General features: G+C 42.2%; 1 protein-coding gene, 1 long non-coding RNA gene and 1 other non-coding gene across 3 annotated transcripts in view; 1 reads left to right on the top strand and 2 right to left on the bottom strand.

Annotated features, from left to right (window-relative positions):
- The window catches only part of ZNF485 (zinc finger protein 485), a 98,118-nt gene extending 88,495 nt beyond the window's left edge, over positions 1-9,623 (bottom strand). The window contains exons 1-3 of the mRNA XM_081823896.1: positions 8,625-9,623; positions 7,618-7,676; positions 4,728-4,836 (exon numbers count right to left, since the gene is read on the bottom strand). The gene's annotated coding sequence lies outside the window, so the exon portion shown is untranslated. The remainder of the gene's footprint in view (positions 1-4,727; positions 4,837-7,617; positions 7,677-8,624) is intronic.
- Positions 1-22,333, bottom strand: part of LOC145722177 (uncharacterized) — a 423,749-nt gene that overhangs the window by 395,436 nt on the left and 5,980 nt on the right. The window contains exon 2 of the long non-coding RNA XR_014146268.1: positions 13,128-13,700. This is a non-coding gene — a long non-coding RNA (uncharacterized LOC145722177). The remainder of the gene's footprint in view (positions 1-13,127; positions 13,701-22,333) is intronic.
- Positions 14,545-14,617, top strand: TRNAR-CCU (transfer RNA arginine (anticodon CCU)). Its single transcript has one exon. It is a non-coding gene; the product is annotated as a tRNA-Arg (tRNA).

The following is a 22,333-nucleotide window of genomic DNA, read 5'->3' as shown; positions in this document are numbered from 1 at the left end:
TAAGTCTGTATTAAATTGGATTAAAAAGACTAAACTACACGGAGCTTACAAACGAGACATCTAAAAACAAACCAACACATAAAAATTCACTCACTCATTCACTGAATGATTTTTTTGCATTTAATGATTTTTCAATACTTATTATGTTCCACTGTCCTGGGCACTTGGGATACAAGAGTGAAAAACAAAGTTCACCTCCTCTAGCCTAGGGAAAACAGAAGATAAACAATATAGTAATAAAGACACTGTAGAGTATGTTAGATGAAAAGTGCTATGTTTTGTTTTTTTAAAAGATTTTATTTATTCATTTGAGACACAGAGATACAGAGAGAGAGAGAGAGAGAGAGAGAAAGCATGAGCAGGGAGAGAGGCAGAGGGACAAGCAAGGCTCCTCGCTGAACCAGGAGCCCGATGTGGGACTCGATCCCAGGACCCTGTGATCGTGACCTGAGCCGAAGGCAGACGCTTAACCATCTGAGCCACCCAGGTGCCCCGAAAAGTGCTATGTTAAAAATACAAAGTAGACCAAACTTACGGCAAGGGGAACACGAGGTTAGTGTGGCAATTTTAAGCTGGGAGTTCACGTGGACCTCACTGAGCAATGACATTCGAGCAAGGTCCTGAGGAGGAAAGGGAGTGTACCACCAGGCTCCCTGGAGAAAGCACACTCCAGGCACAAGGTACATTTGGTACAAGGATGAAGGTGGCACTGTGCATGTATGTTTCTAGAACAGCAAGAAAGCAAGTAGGGCTGGAGCAGAGGGATCAAGCGGCTAAGGAGGTGAGATCAGATCAAAAATGGGCCACATAACCCAGTGTAAGAACTTGGCTTTTACTCAGAGAAAAATGTAGATGTTGAACAGAGGAGTGACATAAAATAACTGACTCACATTCTACAAGGAGCACTCTGGATGCTGTGTTGAGGGGCCAGGATTGAGAAGCAGCAAGACCTGCTCTGTGACTATTTCTGTAATCCAGACAAGACCAGACCAATTATTCTGGCCTGGTGAGGGTAATTGCAGCAGAGAAGATCAGAAGAGGTCAGACTCTAGATATGTTTTAGATACAGGGCCCCGTGATTTTGCTGACAAATAAGATATGGAGCACAAGAAAAAACATGTCAGGGGTGCCTGGGTGGCTCAGATGGTTAAGTGTCTGCCTTTGATTCAGGTCATGATCCCAGGATTCTGGGATCAAGTCCCGCATCGGGCTCCCTGCTCAGTGCAGAGCCTGCTTCTCCCTCTCCCTCTGCCATTCCCTCTGCTGTGCTCTTCTGTCTATCTCTCTCTCAAATAAATAAATAAAATCTTTAAAAAAAAAAAAAAACATGTCAAGGATGATTCCAAAGGGTCTGCTATTAATCAAGGAGAAGGCACCAGAGGAAGCAGGTTTGGGAGGGGAAGCCCAGGAGGTAAGTTTTAGTCAGGCTGAACTTGAGTCTACTAAACATTCAAGTGGAGATACAGATTGGACAATTAGATAACGCATCTCAAGTGCAGGAAGAGATGTGCGAGCCACAGATTATCAGCAGATAAGAACAGACGAGATCATCAAGGGAGGGCCCTCTGATAAAGGAAGGACGAGGACCAAGGACCACGCCCTGGAGCACACCAACATTTAGAGATAGGAGGAAAAGGAGAAACCAGCAAACAGGAGAGCGAAGGAACATTAATGGAGTGTGAAAGCCAAGTGAATAAAGTGAATCAGAAGAAAAAAGCAGCGGCACCTGGGTGGCTCACTCGGTTAAGCATCTGCCTTAGGCTCAGGTCATGATCCCAGGGGCCTGGGATCAAGCCCCACATACCTCTCCCTCTCCCTCTGCTCCTCCTCCCTGCTTGTGCGCTCTTTCTCTCTCTCTCTCTCTGTCAGATAAATAAATAAAATCTTAAAAAGAAGAAGAAGGAAAAAGAAACCAGTGGTGTCAAATGTGGCTGAGGAGCAAGTAAGGGGGCACCTGCGTGGCACAGTCGGTTAAGCATTAAAAAATAAAAATAAAAAAATAAAAGACCAAGTAAGAAGACTGAGACTTTCACCATTGGATTCAGCAATAGAGGTCATTGCTGACCTTGACTAAAAATATTAAGGGACAGGGATAAGATTAAGGCTTTCAGTTCATATCAGGATGCTAAATTAACACCATTGTTGACTGGTTCCTAGAAGATCAGCTCTGGGGGAAATAAAGCCAGAAAGCAAAGCCAACTGTAAGAAACCCTTTGTGTGACTCTTGTTATCTTAACTGGTGTGTGTGAGCCATGCTTTGCCCTGGAACAAAAAGCACCTACTCCCTACCTGGGGATGACAAATGACAAACCGGGAAGAAACAACAGCAACTTTCATCATGTTCTAAAGGACAATTTTCCGAATATAAAGAAATTAAATCTATAATTTAAAACTCCATAAAGAAAATCCAGACCCTAGATAAATTCACTTAATTTTATAATTAGGAAATAAATAAAACCAGCCTTATGCAAACACTTCCAGAGAACAGACAATGAAAAAATACTCAAGTTTTTTGAGGCCAGTATAAAATTGATATAAAACCTAACAAAGACATTATAAGAAAGGAAAATAACAGTCTCTCTCATGAACAAAGACAAAGACAAAAATTGTAAGCAATTTAAAAGGTGACAATGTCAAGATCAAGTGGGATTTTTCCCCCCTAAAAATAGGCTGGTTTAGGGGCACGTGGGTGGCTCAGTCGTTAAGCGTCTGCCTTCTGCTCAGGTCATGATCCCAGAGTCCTGGGATCAAGCCGGCATTGGGCTCCCTGCTCAGCAGGAAGCCTGCTTCTCCCTCTCCCACTCCCCCTGCTTGTGTTCCCTCTCTCGCTGTGTCTCTCTCTGACAAATAAATAAATAAAATCGTAAAAAAAAAAAAAAAAAAGGCTGGTTTAACATTTGAAAATCTAAACATTAATAGAATTACCTCAATCCAAAAAAACTACCTCAATCAATATGTTAATAATAATCAACCCATTAAATGAATAAAGAAGAAAACCTTAATATAATCATCTCAGTAATCAACACCCATTGGATGATAAAAACTCTCAGCAAATTAGGAACAGAATGAAACTTTCCAAAGAATATCTACCAAAAAACTTACAGCAAACATCAAACAAAATGATAAAATATTGAAAACTTTCCCTTGAGACTGGGAAGACAACAGGATGTACTATTTTTATTCCATAGTACATTATAGCTCCTAGCCACAACAATAAAGAGAGAAAATAAAGTTTAAAAATGAATGAAAAAGTCATACAACATAGTTGTGTAGGTAGGAAATCCAAAATAATCTACAGATCAAATATGAGAGTTAATAAATGGCAGGGTCACTGAAAACAAGTTCAATATACAAAAATTGACTATATTTCTATATATTAGCAATACACAAATAAAGAGAAAAATTGTCAACTACCTAAGGATAAATCTAACAAAAAAAGTATAAGATGCATACATGGTATTTATCAAACATTGCTGAGAAAAAAAAAAAAAACTAAGTAAATGAAGAGAAATGCCATGTTCGTGAATTGAAAATTCAAGTCTATATTAATATGACCAGTGTGCCAAATCAATCTCTAGATTCAATGCAATACCAAATTCCAGCAGATTGGGGGTGGGGGGGATTGACCAGATTATTATAAAATTGATATGGAAATATAAAGGACTTAAAGTAGCCAAGGCAAATCTTGAAGAATGAAAGTAGAGAACTTATACCCACAGATATGAATTTTTTATAAAGCTACAATAGTAAGGGCAGGGTACTACTGGCATGAGCTAGACAAAGAGACAACTGCAATGGAAATAAAAATCCAAAAAGAGGGGCGCCTGGCTGGATCAGTCAGTTATGACCAACTCAGTTCATGATTTCAGGGTCACGGAACATGGGACTGAGCCCTGCATGGGCCTTTGCGCTCAGCAAGGGGTCTGCTTCAGGATTCTCTCTCCGTTTGCCCCTCCCCCCACTCTCTCTCTCCCTCTCTGTCTCTCTAAAATAAATAAATAAATCTTAAAAAAAAATCCAGGGCACCTGGGTGGCTCAGTCGGTTAAGCGTCTGCCTTTGGCTCAGGTCATGATTTCAGGGTCCTCGGATTGAGCCCCACATCAGGCTCCCTACTCAGCAGGGAGTCTACTTCTCCCTCTCCCTCTGCCTCTCCCCATGTTCATTCTCTCTCACATGCACTCTCTCTCTGTCTCAAATAAATAAAATCTTTAAAAAAAAAATCCAAAAATAAATGCTCATATATGTGGTCACATGATTTTTGACAACATTCTGTTGGGAAAGGAAGGTCTTCAATAAATTGTACTGCAGGAACTGGTTAGCAATAGCTCATGCCAAAAAAAAAAAAGAAAAAGAAAGAGAAAGATATATGTATATGTATATAATAATTCAAAATGATCATACACTTAAATATGTGAAAGTAAAACAATTTGAGCTTTTAAAAGAAAACATAGGAGAATTCCCTTATGACTTCTGGATAGGCAAAGATTTTTTTTTTTAAATAGGACACACAGAGCACTAACCATTAAAGAAAAGATTGATAAATTGGACTTAATTAAATTCAGAACAAGTCTCAAAGAAGATATTTGCAGGACCCATATCTGACAAAGGACTCATATCTAGAACATACGAGGAACTCCTATAAGTTAATACAGCAAAGACAAACTGTCAAAATTTTTAATGGACAAGACTGAAACACATTTCAAAAAAATAAGATATCAAGGGACACCTGGGTGGCTCAGTCGGTTAAGCGTCTGCCTTTGGCTCAGGTCATGGTCCCAGGGTCTGAGATCGAGCCCCACATCGCTTCTCCCTCTGCCTGCTGTCTCTCTCTTTCTCTGACAAAGAAAGAAAGAAAGAAAAAATAATTTAAAAAAAGATATCAAAATGGTCAGTTAACATGAAAAGATGCTCAACATCATCGCTCTTCAGAGAAGTGCAAAATAAAATCACAATGAGATACCACTACACTCACCCACCAAATTCATAAGAAAAAAGAAAACCACCTCACAAACAATACCAAATGCTGTCAAGTGTCAAGTGTCAAGGCTAGGGTGCAACAGGACTGGTGTATGGCTGGTGGGAGTGTCAAGTAGTGCAACTACTTTGTCAAACCATCTGGCAGAATCTGTAAAAGCCAAACATATATATGTTCTATGACCCCTCGATTCCACTTCTAGGTTGAGATCCTTCAAAATCAAGAGCATATGTATACCAAAAGACATGTACAAAAGCCAGAATTAGAAAAAGCCCAAATATCCATCCAGAGGAGAATGGATAAACTGTGGTATAGCCACACAAGGGGAAAAAAAACAAACTAGTGCTACCCATGGATGATCTCACAGACATAACACTGAATAAAAGAAGTCAGACCAGGGGCGTCTGGGTGGCTCAGTCGGTTAAGGGTTAAGCATCTGCATTCGGCTGAGGTCATGATCCCAGGGTCCTGGGCTCCCTGCTCAGTGGGGAACCTGCTTCTCCCTCTGCCTGATGCTCCCCCTGCTTGTGCTCACTCTCTCAGTCAAATAAATAAGTAAAATCTTAAAAAAAAAAAAGACACAAAAGAATATATATTGCATGATTCTATTTATATGAAGTTTAGAATTAGACAAAACTAATATATGATAATAGAAGTCAAAATAATGGTTACCATTAAGTGAGAGTGGGCAAGTATTGTCTTGGAAAGAACACAAGGGAAGCCTTCACATTGCAGAAAATAACTCTTACCTTGATCTGGGTGATAGCTAGCCAGATGCAGAGCATATGAAAAATTCATCAAGTTGTACCCTTAGGATTTGTGCACTTTATTTCAATTTCATTAAAAAAGGAAGAGGGGGCGCCTGGGTGGCTCAGTCGTTAAGCGTCTGCCTTCAGCTCAGGTGATGATCCCAGGGTCCTGGGATTGAGCCCCACATAGGGCTCCCTGCTCAGCGGGAAGCCTGCTTCTCCCTCTCTCACTCCCCCTGCTTGTGTCCCCTCTCTCGCTGTCTCTCTCTGTCAAATAAATAAATAAAATCTTAAAAAAAAGAGAGAAAAAATGTTGTGTTTTTTACCTGGACAATGGTTTGGCTGGTGATAACATTTGGTTGGAAATAAAGAAGGGTGGCAGGGGGGCTGGCTGTTAATAACAACTTTCCTTTTGGATCTGTAGAGTTTGAAGGGCCTTTAGATAAGCTATACAGAGATGTCCAGCAAGTTGGCCATTAGGGTCCAGGGTAGGGGAGAGATCGGGACTCGAGAGCCAGATTCAAGCATCCCAGCAAACGCCACATCCCCAGAGAGAAGAGATTAGCCAGCAAGACCAAGAGAGTGAGCACAATGGGAGATCAGTAATGGACACTGTGGGAGAAACAATAACAAGAGGCAAGAAGAGGAAGAAGACACTATGGAAAAGACAGAAAAGAAGTAATCACAGAAGGAGGAATAGACCAGAAACCAACCAAGAAGACTTTCTAGGAGAGACTGGACATGAGCACCAAAACTGGACAGAATGCTCAATTCACTGAGTATTACCTCAATTAAGGCAACTTAAGTACTAAAGGATCCATGATATTTGCCATAATAAGATCTCCATTGCCCCTTACCAGACAGATCCAACAAGTGATTTGGTTTGAAATATGAAAGGGAAATGGGGAAACATTTGCCAGAAAATACAACTTTAATCCATCTGCTGCACAATCTATTCATAATATTAAAGGAGATTATCTGAAGGTGGTATAATCCATTCTTTCTTGGAGACATCCCTGGCTATATGCCTGGATCAAGTGGGATCATCAGAAAGAGGTCTATGGGACTACGGCGCTTGGGCCTGTAGAAACCAGGATTGACTGAATTCTCCTTCAGCACAAAGTGTCCTGCTTCCCTTGAGGAGCAATTACAGGCAGCAGGCTGTATTGATCGCCCATAGTCCCTGAAAGATTATTTACTGTTACCTACAGGAAAATCAGGGCAGGAACATTTTTTAGAACTCTTGTGTCTTATGAGGAATTAGCATGACAATTTAAGGACCAATTCAAATCATGCAACAAAGAATGTCTGCATTTTTGCTATAACCATCAGAAAAATCAGACAAATTTAAGGGCACCTTGTTGCCTAAGTCAATGGAGCATGCGACTCTTGATCTCAGAGTTGTGAGTTCAAGCCCCATGTGGGTGTGGAGCCTACTTTAAAAAAAATAAAAATAAGAATAAAGTGGTGCCTGGGTGGCTCAGTAGGTTGAGCATCTGACTCTTGTTTCTGCTGGAGTCGTGACCTCAGGGGTGGGATGCAGCCCAGAGTCGGGCTTCACGTGGAGTCTGCCTGAGATTCTTTTCCCGTCCCTCTTCCTCCCTCTCTTCTCCCCCCACTCACATGCATCCTCTCTTTCTAAAGTAAATAAATAAAATCTTGGGGGAAAAAATAAAAATAAAACATACAAAAGAAAAATCAGACAAATTTGGCTGCAATATCATAAAACCTGCCTATTTCTGCATGCTACTCCTGATATTGATGCAGTCCTGGATATTGTCCCTGAAGCTGATTTTCATCTATTTCTATATTTCCATTCTAACCTACTGACCCTTAAAAGGCTCAGACAGTCACGGTAAACAAAATAGGGAGAAGAACAATAAACAACTCACCTGAGATCTATTCATTTTCTGTGGAACTAGGAAACATGTAGGGAACTACAAAGGTGGAGCTAGGGGAGAAGAAAGAAAGAATAATCACAAGAGATCTGACCTGCCTTGCACCTCCTGGATTCTCCCATCTATAAAACTCCACTCACTAGCTGGATAAAACATCCTCCTGTAGGAGAACATCCTGTGGTCTGTAACTACCTTGGCAGTAGTTTCTCAGTCTTTTGACAAAAACCCGTTTTGACTTAACTGTACCTGAAAATCCGACTATTGCTTAGGCCACAAATGAACAGGATGACCTGGACATTTACCCTCTCTAGCTCAGTGTTTTTCATCTTTCATTGTAAGCAGAAACAGGTAATCCAGGACGTTCTTTTCCTACACTATTTTCTGAGTCTGTGAAGTCAGAATGGAGGAAGCAACCACATCTCTCAATGCTGCGTATGGTAATGAGAGCCCCTCGGGGGAGCATTTGAAAGAATGGCTGTTAGGGAGGTCTGATACAGAATTTTCTTGGTGGTAGATGGTATTTCTTTCCCCCAGACCACGCTCTCTCAAACTCTCAAATGAAGTGACTTGTCCTTGGCAGGCTTGCCCTTTGGCCTTAGCCCCAGCTCACCTCTCCTGAAACTTGGCTCAGACTCAGGTTGTCAACAGTTTGACGGGTGGCTTGCAGAACACAAGGATCACATATTGCTACCAGCCTTCCAAATCTAGCGTCTGCTCTTTCTCGGCCTAGTCCTCCTCTGCTCTGCAGCCCTGGTGGGAGGTCGCCGTTCAGACTGGCTATCTTCCAGGTGGGATTCCTCTACCTTAGGAGAGCTGCTTTGTTCCTAGGAACCGGGACATGAACGTCAGGGCCAAAATCATTTTACTTGTAACCAACTATAAGGGTCTCAAATCTTGGAACTTCCTGCGCCCCGGAATCTTGGGCTGGTCCCTCAAAAAACCCAAACCAGGACCACTGAGGACACACAGGCTGGACAGTTCAGACTAGACGCGTAACTAACCATTATGAAGTGTGACCCAAGAAGGCTGAAGACACCAAGAATCCCGGAAATACAAGTGCCCCACGACAAGCCGGATTCCACATTATACTTGACGGCGATGCCCCCTGGCTCAGTGCTGGGTGGGCTAGGTCGCCGGGTTTAAGTAGAATCGTTTTTTAGAGAGGAGACAGCTGTGGATGTGCCTCCTAGCGCCGTCTCCCGCGGGCTGCGCGGGCCGAGGCGCTCGCGGGCCTGTCTTGAGTCTCCGTTTCCTAATCTATTAGAGCAGAACGGTGAGGACTCCCTGCATTAATCACTGAGCGCGCGGCGGCCTCCGAACAGGAGCCGCCTACACTACCGCAGCCTGAGAACCCCCAGGCGCAGGTATCCGAACAAAAGTCGCGCCGCGATCCGCCCGCGGGGGCAGCTCTTGCGGGCTGGGACCTGAAGCCCAAGTCCGCGCCCGAACCCCGCCCCCACCGCCGGCGCAGCTCTTTCTCAACACCCGCCGCGCCCCAACCGCGCTCCAGTCCCCGCCTCGCCCAGGCACAAGGCCCAGCTCGGGCAGCGCATGCGCCGAAACGCCCACCCCGGCTCCCGCGCGACTCTTGCCGCAGACCAGGAGGGGCGTTTCCCGTCAGGCCCCGCGGCAGGAGCCCGGCTCCGGAGAGGACGGGGGCGCCGGAGCTGCGTCGGAGAGAACCGCCAGGGGGAGTGAGGCCTACTTTCAGCCGTCGCAGACTGTCGCGGACTGAAGACTCGAGAGTACGCGCAGTGCGAGCCTTGAAAAAGAAAGCAAGCCCGTGACAGAGCTTCTCCCACCACCGAGGTGGTGGTGTTGGCAGTAGTAGTAATGATGATAAAACATGATGGTGCCAGCTTCTCAAAACTACATGCAATACATAAAAGTTGTAGATGAATAAAAATAGACAAAAACTAAAAGAAAACGACTATCGCGCACAGCCCGATCTCCCTTAGATGACTGTGCACAATCTTCTGACATGTTACAAAAATAGCATTTTAAGGGCATAACTATTATAGCATGTTTTCAGTGAAGAATATAAACATTTTCTTGGTCAATATATATCCTGGCTCTTACTAATAATTTCAAATAGAAAATTTTAAAGAATTCAATGAGCAGACATAAACACCTCACCTAGAGTCGACAGCTGTTATATTTTAACATGTTTGTTTTATCTATCTAAATGTATAGTCATTTATGGTGACACTTCAGCACTGAATATGTCATCATATATCTTCTAAGATTAAGGACATACTCCTACATGATCACAATAACATTATCACACCTATAAAATTTAACAGTAATTCCATAAAAACCCTCTAATATCAACTCCATATTCAAATTTCCCCAATTGTTCCAAAATGTCTATTATAAAGATTTTGTTAAGTTTTTTGAAGTTGAAGCTGTTTTTTAAAAACCAGGATTCAACAAACCCCAAAACAATGAAACCCACATATTTATAGTACATAGTAGTGATGTGAGGAATGTGTAAGTGAAGACAAGGCAAGATTTACTCTCTAGATAATCGAGTACTAATTTTCCCATTGGAATAAATGCAGTAAATGCATTCTCAAAGAGCATAAATCTACCAATAGGATAGAGAAATTTTGTTTTAATTCTGCTTCATATTTTCTGAGTATTTAACAGAATTAAACTACCAATTCAACTGCATAGTGCATCAAATTCAAATTGTATTAAAAATAAAAATTCTGGGACGCCTAGGTGGCTCAGTCTGTTAAGCATCTGCCTTTGGCTCAGGTCATGATCCTAGCATCCTGGGATCAAGTCCCACATCCGTCTCCTTGCTCAGTGGAGAGCCAGCTTCTCTGCCTGCTGCTTCCCCTGCTTGTGCTAGCTCACGCTCTTTCTCTGACAAATAAATAAATAAAATATTTAAAAAAAAAAACCTCAGTGTTTATTTTTTTAAACTCTGTGTTTTAAAAAATAAATAAAAACAAAAATTCTATTCCAAAGTTACCAATTTTCAGGCATGTTTTAGAGCACAAGCATGAATACCACTCCTAAGTAAATATTTGGGTTAGTTGGTTTAAAAAAAAGATTTTTATTTTAGCAACACTGAATATTAAAATAGCAGCACAAGTCTGCAGATCATTCACAAAATGAATGTTTCAAAGCACATAAACAGCACTTACAGGAGACTGATACATGATAGAGTTAAATTTTGTGTGGTTAAGGTGAAAGGGATTATGTATAGTAATAACAAATACTGACCTCAGTTTGTTGTTTGAGTTTTAAAATCCTATGATTCCCAATAATTTTTTAAAGTATTAAGAGAATTGCACGATTTCAAACTTTGTATATAACATACAACTTTCAAATATTTATTCACATTATTTTAAATTTGCACAATTTAAATTCCCGTAAAATGTGACAGCACTGGGGCGCCTGGGTGGCTCAGTCGTTAAGCATCTGCCTTCGGCTCAGGTCATGGCCCTGCGGTGCTTGGATCGAGCCCCACATCGGGCTCCCTGCTCAGCGGGAAGCCTGCTTCTCCCTCTCCCATTCCCCCTGCTTGCTGTGTTCCTTCTCTCGCTATCTCTCTGTCAAATAAATAAAATCTTAAAAAAAAAAAAGTGACAGCACTATATTCAACAGGCAGTCCTCTGCACGGATGCATGGTTTAAATAATACCAGTACCCCAACAACATAATTCAAACTTCAGTTACCACTTCATATTAACTGTCAGTAATCGCATAAAGTACAAACTCAGCTGCTAGCTCTTCGGTCCTACAAATCATAACACTAATAATGGCTGCACATCATGATCAGTGACAAGTCACATCTCTTCTTTCAAAGTCTGTTGGTAATCAGTCACTGCAAATCCGTTACTCAATTCACACACAGACAGCAACAGTTGTAGTTGTGTGGGCTCTGTCTCCCATTGGTAAGCTGTTTTAGTTACTGAGAACTGCAGAACTCTGAGCACATAGGGATTCTGTCCAGACCTCTGCTGAGAGACAAATAAACTCTAGCATGGCATCTACCAACATGAGGCTGTTGGTAGCCGCTCCCATGCCCACCTCCCCACATCTTGCCTGTCAGCCACACACAGACCATTAAAATGTCAGCCCAAAAAACTCAACTCTGCCAGAATTTACTGTTTGTGCCAGCCAACAGTGAGGACAGGCCGCTGACTTCCCTTAGAGCATTCACTAATTATGAATTCTTCCTCTGTCCCTTTCAGATGTATCTATATCTCCTAGAACTCAGAAGTATCTTTGTCAAGGACCTGAAAGCTGTTTCCTTGAAATGAAATGTATTCCTCAGGAAGGATAGGGCCTCTGTCTCTCAGTCTCTGAGGGAGGACAGAATTCTAATTCCGATAATTACGGATGCAGCTGACCTAATTGCATTTATACTTTTAATTTTTTTAGAGAGAGCACGCTCTTGAGTGGGAGGGGCAGAGGGAGAGAGAATCTTAAGCAGGCTCTATGCACAACGTGGAGCCTCAGGCAGGGCTCCATCTCAGGACCCTGAGATCATGACCTGAGCCCAAATCAAGAGTTGGATGCTTAACTAGCTGAGCCACCTAGGCGCCCCACATTTATACTTTTTAATATTTCATTTCTGACTTTACGTGAGTCTCTGCTTGTTCCCCACCACATTCTCCTTTTAAAATATCCTATCACCTCCGCAAAATTAGAATTCTCAGCTCTTTCCCCTACTGTCAGTAGTTACTAGATAGAATCTATTTTTACTGCCTTAACTAATGTCCACCAGCTGTGTTTATCTTTGATACCCTGAAGAAATGAGATGGACTCCGAGCCATCACAAATTCAGTTTGGATATCAAAACTGATGGCACTCCACATGCCCAAAGAGGGTATGAAAAGGTTTATTACTCATATAATGAAGCTTTCTGGAGGGCCCCTGGGTGGCTCAGTCAGTTAAACATCTGCCTTGGGCTCAGGTCATGATCCCAGGGTCCTGGGATCGAGCCCCACATCGGGCTCCCTGCTCGGCAGAGAGCCTGCTTCTCCCTCTCCCTCTGCTGCTGCCCCTGCTTGTGCTCTCTCTCTCTCTGTCAAATAAATAAAATCTTTACCAAAAAAATGAGGCTTTCTGGAGTGAACAGGGATAGTTACCACTCAAGTCCAAAAATGGCTTGAGAGAGCTGGGAAGGACTGCCTTAAAGGTTTTATTGTGACTAAGGGGTGGGGCTGGAGCTGGGGCTTGTGTGACTTGGAACTTTCCTCCAGAGTCAAAGAGGGGAGTGCCTGGGCTTTCACATCAGCTTGATGTGACACAGGGCAGAGGGAGAGGAAAAGAGGGGTGGAGCTTGAAAGCTGTCATCAATCAAAGGTCAAATATGGAGTCAGACTACTATACACATTCAAGTGGCATTTAAAAAAAAATAATTAAGGGGGAATTGGCCAATAAAGATGAAATTGCAGCAAAGAAAGCAAAAGTTACAACGCTGGAAGTGAAACTCAAGTTGAACACAGAGTTCCAGAAGAAACAGCTGGTGAGAGGAGTGTCAACACTCCCACCAATTTAAGAGGCTCTAGGTTTACAGCCAGAGGAACCTGCTGAAGGGGAACTCAATTGACATAAATGAGAGAAGTGACAAAAGGAATGAAGTCCCAAGGAAGTGATGCTGTTTTTGTTTTGTTTTGTTTTTTTCTAAGTCACTCTGTTGGTCTTCTATCTACTCAATATGTTGATGTCCAGAATTTCAGGGGGTGTCCAACAAACCGCCTGTGCATATATTATAATAGTGGGACCAGTGTCCTTTCCAATATAGTTCTTAGGAAATTGCTAGACTCACAAATTCGCAGGCAGTTTATTAGTTGTTACATAACAAATAGCCCATAATCTGGTGGCTTAAAACAACAAATGTTTATTATCTCACACCATTTCTGAGAGTCAGAGCAGCTCATCTGTGCAGTTCTGGCTCAGGTTTTCTCTTGAGGTGGCATTGCAACTCTCAGCCAGGCTGCAGTCACCTGAAGGCTCGGCCAGGGCTCCAGGATCTGATTCCAGGATGGCGCACCACACGACTATTGGCAGGTGCCTCATTTCCTGGCCAGGAGAGCATCTCAACATGGCAAGTGGCTTCCCTCAGGGCAACCAATCCGAGAGAGAGAGAGAGAGAGAGAGAGAGAGAGAGATAGGCAGAAGTCAGTGTCCTTTAGAACCTTGCCTCAGAAGTGACAAACCACTTCTGCTGCATCCTATTGATTGCAAAGGCAACCCTCACACAATGTGGGAGGGGACTATACAAAAATGTGACTATGGGGGCAGGATCACTGAGGGTGACAAATCCCCCAGAAGGAAGAGGACAGTGTGATAATGTCCTCTATAGAATGCAATCAAGGCTGTGTTTGTGTGTGTGTGTGTGAAGTTCTTCACACCCATGCATATTTCTCTTCTAGATGTTCTGCATTTTTTCTTTCATTTTTCAACTCTTCTCTTGTATTCTGGTTCTGCTCTTTGTAGTTTAAAAAATGGTTCAGGGGCTCCCGGGGGGCTCAGTCACTCGATTTCAGCTCAGGTCCTGATCCTCAGGGTTGTGAAATAGGGCCGTCTCAAGGCAGTGGGAAGTCAACTTGAGATTCTCTCTCTCCCTCTGCCCCTCCCCCCGTTCGTACCCTCTAAAAATAAAATATTTTGGGGGGCACTTGGGTGGCTCAGATGGTTGGGCGTCTGCCTTCTACTCGGGTCATGATCTCCAAGTCCTGGGATGGAGCCCCATGTCAGGCTCCTGGCTTAGCAGGGAGTCTGCTTCTCCCTCTCCCTCTGTCTCTCTCTCCCTGCTTGTGCTGTCTCTGTCTCTCTCTCAAATGAATATATAAAATCTTTAAAAAATAATAAAAATAAAAATATTTTTAAAAAATGGTTAAGATGGTAAATTTTGTTATGTGTATTTTACCACCACTAAAAATAAAAGTTATGGGGTACCTGGCTGGCTCAGTTGGTAGAGTGTGTGACTCCTGATCTCAGGGTCCTGAGTTCAAGCCCCACATCGGGTGTGGAGCCTACTTAAAAAATAATAAAATAAAATCCTCTTTTTTTTTTTTTTAAGATTTTATTTATTTATTTGAGAGAGAGAGCACATGAGACAGGGGGAGGGTCAGAGGGAGAAGCAGACTCCCTGCTGAGCAGGGAGCCTGATGCGGGACTCGATCCCAGGACTCCAGGATCATGACCTGAGCCGAAGGCAGTCGCTTAACCAACTGAGCCACCCAGGCGCCCCGAAATAAAATCCTCTTTTAAAAAGGCAAAAAAATTAAGAGAATAAAATGTTTAAAGATTTTTTTTTTATTTGACAGAGATCTCTGACTTCAAAATTTCCAGAGATATTATCAAGATTTCTTTTTTTTTCAGATACTTCACTCAGAATGCATTAAGAATGTGGCCCAGATTCAGTAAATTCCTCTCAAGACAAAGGTGGACTACTATTGCTCTGACTGCTCCCCATGCCCAAAGGTGGAGATTAACACTGAGATCTTGGGCAAATACTCTTCCTTCTTACCCTTTCACATTCCTGTTTATTTATTTATTTATTTATTTTTAAGATTTTATTTATTTATTCATGAGAGACAGAGAGAGAGGCAGAGGCAGAGGGAGAAGCAGGCTCCCCGCAGAGCAGGGAGCCCCATGTGGGACTCGATCCCAGGACCCTGGGATCATGACCTGAGCCGAAGGCAGACGCCCAACTGACTGTGCCACCCAGGCGTCCCATCCTGTTTATTTTTTTAAAAGGTGAGGGAGGGGGGTCTAGCAAGAATAATACATTGGGATAAAACTAAATCCATACATTCATTAACTAATTATCATGACCAAGAATACCTCTTTCTCTTCTGTGAAATATTCTTTCTTCCCTAATCTCATTCCCTTTCACCATTTTAGATCTGGCAGTGCTGTCCAATAGAAATATAATAAGATGGGGTGCCTGGGTAGCTCAGTTGGTTAAGCATCTGACTCTTCGTTTCATATCTGACTCTTGGTTTGGGCTCAGGTCATGATCTCAGGGTCAGGTCACAATCACAGGATTGTGGGATGGACCCTGGTATTGGAGTCTGCCCTTAGCTCATTGTCTGCTTGAGATTCTTTCCCCCTTCTTCTCCCTTGCCCTCTGCTCCTCCCTGCTGGTCACGTACTCTCTTTTTATCTAAAATTTAAAAATGTTTTTCAATTTAAAAAAAAAAAGAAATGAGAACCATAGATGTACTTTTAAATTTTATAGTGGTCACATAATAAAGGGAACAAGAAACAGGTGAAATTAACTTTAATAACATTTTATTTTTTAAATATTCAAAATATTATTTCAACATGTAATCAATATAAAAATTATCAAGGTACTTTACATTTTTTATTGCAAAGAATTTAATAACTCTAATATTTATTTCACACACTTTCATCACACACTTTTGGATTTTATAAGTCCCTTATTCTTAGCACACTGCTGTCCTGCTCCTCCAAGAACCAGTACAGTTTTTACTTTGTGATGCAGGAATACTTTTTTTTTTTTTAAGATTTTATTTATTTATTTGACAGAGAGAGAGAACACAAGCAGGGGGAGTGGGAGAGGGAGAAGCAGGCTTCCCGCCGAGCAGGGAGCCCGATGCGGGGCTCGATCCCAGGACCCTGGGACCATGACCTGAGCCGAAGGCAGACGCTCAACGACTGAGCCACCCAGGCGCCCCTGGGAATACTTTTCTAATACTCCACTCCTCTTCCACCCTACCATTAATTAGGAGGCACTGTAAACTCTCCAGTAATAAAAGGATGTAAAATTTGAAATTGACAATGCTCTTCCAAATAGATTGCTGGTACATCATTACAGTGAAGGTGTTGTCAATCAAGTATCATAGATGAGGAAATGGAGACAATACAATGAAGCTTTTTTTTTTTTTACTAAATCTTCAATATCTGCTGTGTATTTCTCACTGAAGAGCATCTCAATTCAGATGCTAAATTTTCATTAAAAATATTTGATCTATACTTAGATTTCATAAAATTTACTATTTTTTAAAAATTATTTTATTTATTTGACAGAATGAGAGAGAGCACAAGCAGGGGGAGTGGGAGAGGGAGAAGCAGGCTCCCCACTGAGCAGGGAGCCCGATGCAGGGCTCGATCCCAGGGGGATCATGACCTGAGCCGAAAGCAGATGCTTAACGACTGAGCCACCCAGGCGCCCCTCATACAGGGCAGTTTTAGGCAAACATTCTTTTTAAGGAATTCCTTTGTGAGTATCCTAATTTGTGTTTCCACAAGATTTGTATTTATCTCTGCACTATACTTATATCTCGTATGGGTGTGAGGGTTTTTATATCGTTTTTTGAAATCAGACTCTGTGATGTTAAAAAAGATATCATCTTAGTCATCTTCATATTTCCAGTGCCTGGCATCATTCCTGACTAAAACAGGGGCTCGGGCAAGTTGTTACATTTAGTAAACAGGTTAGTACTGTAGTGAGTTTAATAGTGGCCTCCCAAGAGGATATGTCCAAGTCCTAATCCCTGGAACCTGTGAAGGTGACCTTATTTGGAATAAGGTTTTGGCAGATATAATTAAAGGATCTCAAGATGAGATCATCCTGGATTAGGATGGGCCCTAAATCCAATGATGGGTGTCCTTATAAGACACAGAAAAGGAGCTGTACAGAGATACACAGAAGAAAAAGCCACGTGAAGATGGTGGCTGAGATCGTAGGGCAGTCACAAACCAAGGCACACCACGGATTGCTGGCCGCCACCAAAAGCTTGGAGAGGGGACTGGAATGGAGTCCCTCTCAGAAATTCCAGAAGGAGCCAATTTTACCAACACCTTGATGTCAGACTTCTGGCCTCTAGATCTGTGAGAGAATTTGTTTTAAGCCACCACATTTGTGGCAATTCGTACAACCTTAGGGGGGAAAAAAGTCTGTATCACTGCCCCAGATGACAATCATGGCAAGAGGCAGAAAGTCTCAGAGGAGTGACTGAGCTGGTAAAGCACCTCCCTGGATTTTATTAATAACCAAACAGGGTTCTTGTGACTGGAATATATATAAAATGTCATGAGACTCTGAACATGATTTTAGAAAAGGAGAAGGGAGATGATATACTTCTGTAACAGAACTAAAGGTTTTTGATAGCCCGATGCAACATTTTACCTAATGATATAACACCAAAAGAACTCCATCAAATTAAATCTGGTAACCAAACAAGGGTACTTAGTATCACTATTATTAATATGGTCCCCAGGGGCGCCTGGGTGGCTTAGTTGTTAGGCGTCTGCCTTCGGCTCGAGTCATGATCCCAGGATCCTGGGATCGAGCCCCGTATCGGGCTCCCTGCTCTGTGGGGTGCCTGCTTCTCCCTCTCCCGCTCCCCCTGCTTGTGTTCCCTCTCTCCCTGTGTCTCTGTCAAATAAATAAATAAAATCTTAAAAAAAAAATATGGTCCCCAAATTTTTATCAATGCAATAATTCAAGAAATAAAAGTAGATTATCTATTAAAAAGAATTGAGTTTTAAAAACAAATTGAAGGGGCGCCTGGGTGGCTCAGATGGTTGAGCGTCTGCCTTCGGCTCAGGTCATGATCTCAGGGTCCTGGGATCGAGTCCCGCGTCGGGCTCCCTGCTCCTTGGGAGGCTGCTTCTCCCTCTGCCTCTCTCTCTCTGTCTCTAATGAATAAATAAATAAAATCTAAAAAAAAAAAAAAAACAAAAACAAATTGAAGACCAAATGAAGAAAAAACTACTGAAATACTAGCAAGATATTTGAGCTATTTAAATAAATTATCTGAAAGCTTTCCTGTTTGCCAATAGTAATCTGATGAAATATGATTAAATTCTATTCATATTGCAATAAATATATAAGGATCAAGGTATAACTTTGCTGAGAGAAGTGTGACATTTATAAGGACAAACTCAAAATGGTGTGGAGAGATTCAAAATAGAACTTGTTAAATGTGGTAAGGTAAGGGCAGGGTGGGGCATCTCAGCACTGGACAGTCTAGCGGGGTCCAATGTCAGGACAACGGACACAGGCTATGGCGGGGGGGTGGTAAACCACTTCACCTTTCCAGTCCATGGATGATGGGTGTTTCCTTTGAAGCAGTGATGCCAAGGAATAGAACAGGCAATACCACACAGATGAGCTGATTTATTAACAGAATCATCAGGAAAAGCAAGTTTCCAATATCAAGAGACTGTCCTGAGAAAGTCTTCTAAAACATTTGCTTCCCACCCCTTGCTTCACCATCTTCTTTTGTCACACAAATCCCTCATAAACCATTACTGCAAAACCCACCTACAAGATATGTGCCTTTAAGTTACTAATCTTCTATTTGCCTGTTTCCTCATTTATAAAACAATGGTGGTGATATTACTGTTACACAGACCATAAGGGAGGCATTCTTAGAATATATTTCAATTGCTGTTACTGTAACCTGATCACTAAGGGGTTTAATCAACAAATCATTTTATAGTTTTCTATTTGGATCTGTGATCAATTCTGAATTAACATATAAAGTGTGAGGTTTCAATTAGGGTTCATTTCATCTGCAAATGGATATCCAATCATTCTAGCACTAAATTGTTAAAGACTATCATTTTTTTTTTCAAGATTTTATTTATTTATTTGACGGAGATAGAGACAGTGAGAGACGGAACACAAGCAGGGGGAGTGCGAGAGGGAGAAGCAGGCTTCCCGCTGGGCGTGGAGCCCGATGCGGGGCTCGATCCCAGGACCCTGGGATCATGACCTGAGCCGAAGGCAGATGCTTAAGGACTGAGCCACAGGTGCCCCGACTATCATTTTGCCATTGAATTTCTTCAACTTTATCAAAAATCAATTGGCCATATTTGTGTCAATTTCTGGACACTTCTGTTCCACTAATCTATCAATCCCTTCACCAATACCATACTATCTTAATTCTTATAGCTTTATAGTAAATCTTTTTTTTTTTAAAGATTTTATTTATTTATTTATTTGAGACAGAGAGAATGAGAGAGAGAGAGAGCACATGAGAGGGGGGAGGGTCAGAGGCAGAAGCAGGCTCCCTGCCAAGCAGGGAGCCCGATGGGGGACTTGATCCAGGGACTCCAGGATCATGACCTGAGCCGAAGGCAGTCGCTTAACCAACTGAGCCACCCAGGCGCCCACTTTATAGTAAATCTTAAAACTGGGTACTATAATTCCTCAAACTTTGGTTTTTTTTTTAAGATTTTATTTACTTATTTGACAGAGAGATAGAGCGCACAAGTAGGCAGAGAGGCAGGCAGAGGGAGAGGGAGAAGCAGGCTCTGCGCTGAGCAGGGAGCCTGATGCAGGACTCGATCCCAGGACCCTGGGATCATGACCTGAGCCAAAGGCAGACGCTTAACCAACTGAGCCACCCAGACGCCCCAAACTTTATTCTTTTTCAAAACAGTTTTGGCAGGTGCCGCGCCTGGCTGGCTCAGTTGGTAGTGTATGATACTCGATCTCAGGGTCATCAGTTCCAGCCCCACAGGGGGCGTAAAGCTTACTTAAAATAGCTTTGGCTATTCAGTTCTATTTTCCATTATATACTATTTCTCTTTATCTCTGGCAATTTTCATTGTTCAGACGTCTACTTTGTCTGATACTAAGATGGTTACTTCAGATTTTTATTTACTATTCTATGTTACATCTTTTCTATCCCTTTAAATTTAAAACTATCTGTACAGACTATGGGGCACTTGGGTGGTCTCTCAAGCATCTGCCTTCGGCTCAGGTCATGATCCCAGGGTCCTGGGATTGAGATCCTCATCAGGCTCCCTGCTCATCGAGGAGTCTGCTTCTCCCTCTTCCTCTGCCCCCCTCCCCGACCTGTTCTCTCTCTCTAAAATAAATGAATAAAATCTTTTTTTTTATAGATTTTATTTATTTGGCAGAGCGAGACACAGCGAGAGCAGAAACACAAGCAGGGGGCAGAGAGAGAGGGAGAAACAGGCTTCCCGCTGAGCAGGATCTGGGATCATGACCTGAGCCGAAAGCAGACGCTTAATGACTGAGCTACCCAGGCACCCCATAAATGAATAAAATCTTAAAAACAAAACAAAACCCACCTATACAGACTTTCTTATAGACACTGAGTCTTTTTTTAATCCATTCTGACAATTTTGGTTGTTTAATTGGTTTGTTTATACCATTTATATTTCATGCCAAAAAGAATTAACACAGCGGGCCTGAACCTGCTAACCTCATCAAGGCCTGCTTGCAAGGCTGGTCCTTGGCTGGCATCTGAGAACTTGCCTGGTAAACAGTTGCCTACACGCATATAAAACTTGCCCTAAATGATAAGAGTGGCTCACTGCACCTAAACTGACAAACAACATGTATGCTGAGCACCGGCTTTCCTTCTGAACATCTGGAATTTCAGTGACTGCCACAAATAAAACGGGCACGATGTGTCTCCATGACTGACTCCCGAGTCACAAAAGTTGTTGCAACGTGTTGCTGGGGGAATTCAGTGCATCCTGTGTGACTTCACTAAGATGACTCTGGGAAGCTCAGGTCTGGTTTCTTCTAGATATCACCCCATGAACCTTTTTCCCTCTACTGATTCTGCTTTGCATCCTCATAATGTAATAAATCTTAGCCACAAGTACAATTATATCCTGAGTCCTATGAATCTTTCTGTGAAAAAGAATTTATTTTAACTTGGTAATAGAAATTTTAGTTAAATGTTTTACTTTAGCAAAACACACCTAAAATGAACTAACAGGGGGTGCCTAGGTGGCTTAGTGGGTTAAGCGTCTGCCTTGGGCTCAGGTCATGATCCTAGGGTTCTGGGATTGAGCCCCACATGGGGCTCTCTACTCAGTAGGGAGCCTGCTTCTCCCTCTCCCTCTGCCTTCCCCACCCTGCTTGTGCTCAATCTCTCAAAAATAAATAAAACCTTTAAAATAAATAAAATAAAATGAACTAACAGTAAAAAGAAAGCTTTAAATTGAGGCTTCACAATTTCATATAATCACAAAGACCAGTATTATGTTTCAATTTACAAATTGAATGTTGTAAAATCTTAACTTACCTTAAGGATTATAAATAAAGAAAAACAGATTAGAGGGGCACCTGGCTGGCTCAGTTGGAAAAGCACGTGATTCTTGATCTTGAGTTTGTGAGTGTGAGCCCCACGTTGGGTGTACAGATTACTTAAAAATAAAACTTAAAAAAAAAAAAAAAAGATTAGGATGAAAAGGAGCTCCTGGTTGGCTCAGTTGGCTGAGCGTCGGACTCTTGGTTTCTATTCGGGTCATGATGTCAGGGTTGTGGGATGGAGCCCTGCATCAGGCTCTGCACTCAGTGTGAAGATTCTCTCCCTCTCTCTCTGCCTCTGCTCCTCCCCCTGCTCATGTGCGCTCTCTCTCTCTCAAATAAATAAATAAAATCTTTTTTTAAAAAAAAAATTAGGATGGGGCGCCTGGGTGGCTCAGTTGTTAAGCGTCTGCCTTTGGCTCAGGTCATGATCTCAGGGTCTTGGGATCGAGCCCCCGCATCGGGCTCCCTGCTCCGCGGGAAGCCTGCTTCTTCCTCTCCCCTCCCCCTGCTTGTGTCTTTCTGTCAAATAAATAAATAAAATCTTTAAAAAAATAAAAAATAAAAAATAAAAATAAAAAAAAGATTAGGATGAAAAAAATCAAAATAAAAAAAATTATGAATCTAAGACCTTTATTTATTTATTTATTTATTTATTTTTTAAAGATTTTGTTTATTTATTTGAGACAGA

Source organism: Leptonychotes weddellii, chromosome 6 (genome assembly GCF_054177405.1).
Source record: "Leptonychotes weddellii isolate Sample4059 chromosome 6, ASM5417740v2, whole genome shotgun sequence".
In the NCBI taxonomy this organism is placed as follows: Eukaryota; Metazoa; Chordata; class Mammalia; order Carnivora; family Phocidae; genus Leptonychotes; species Leptonychotes weddellii.
Note: the sequence above shows the minus strand (reverse complement) of the source record. Positions and strands in the feature narration are given on the sequence as shown.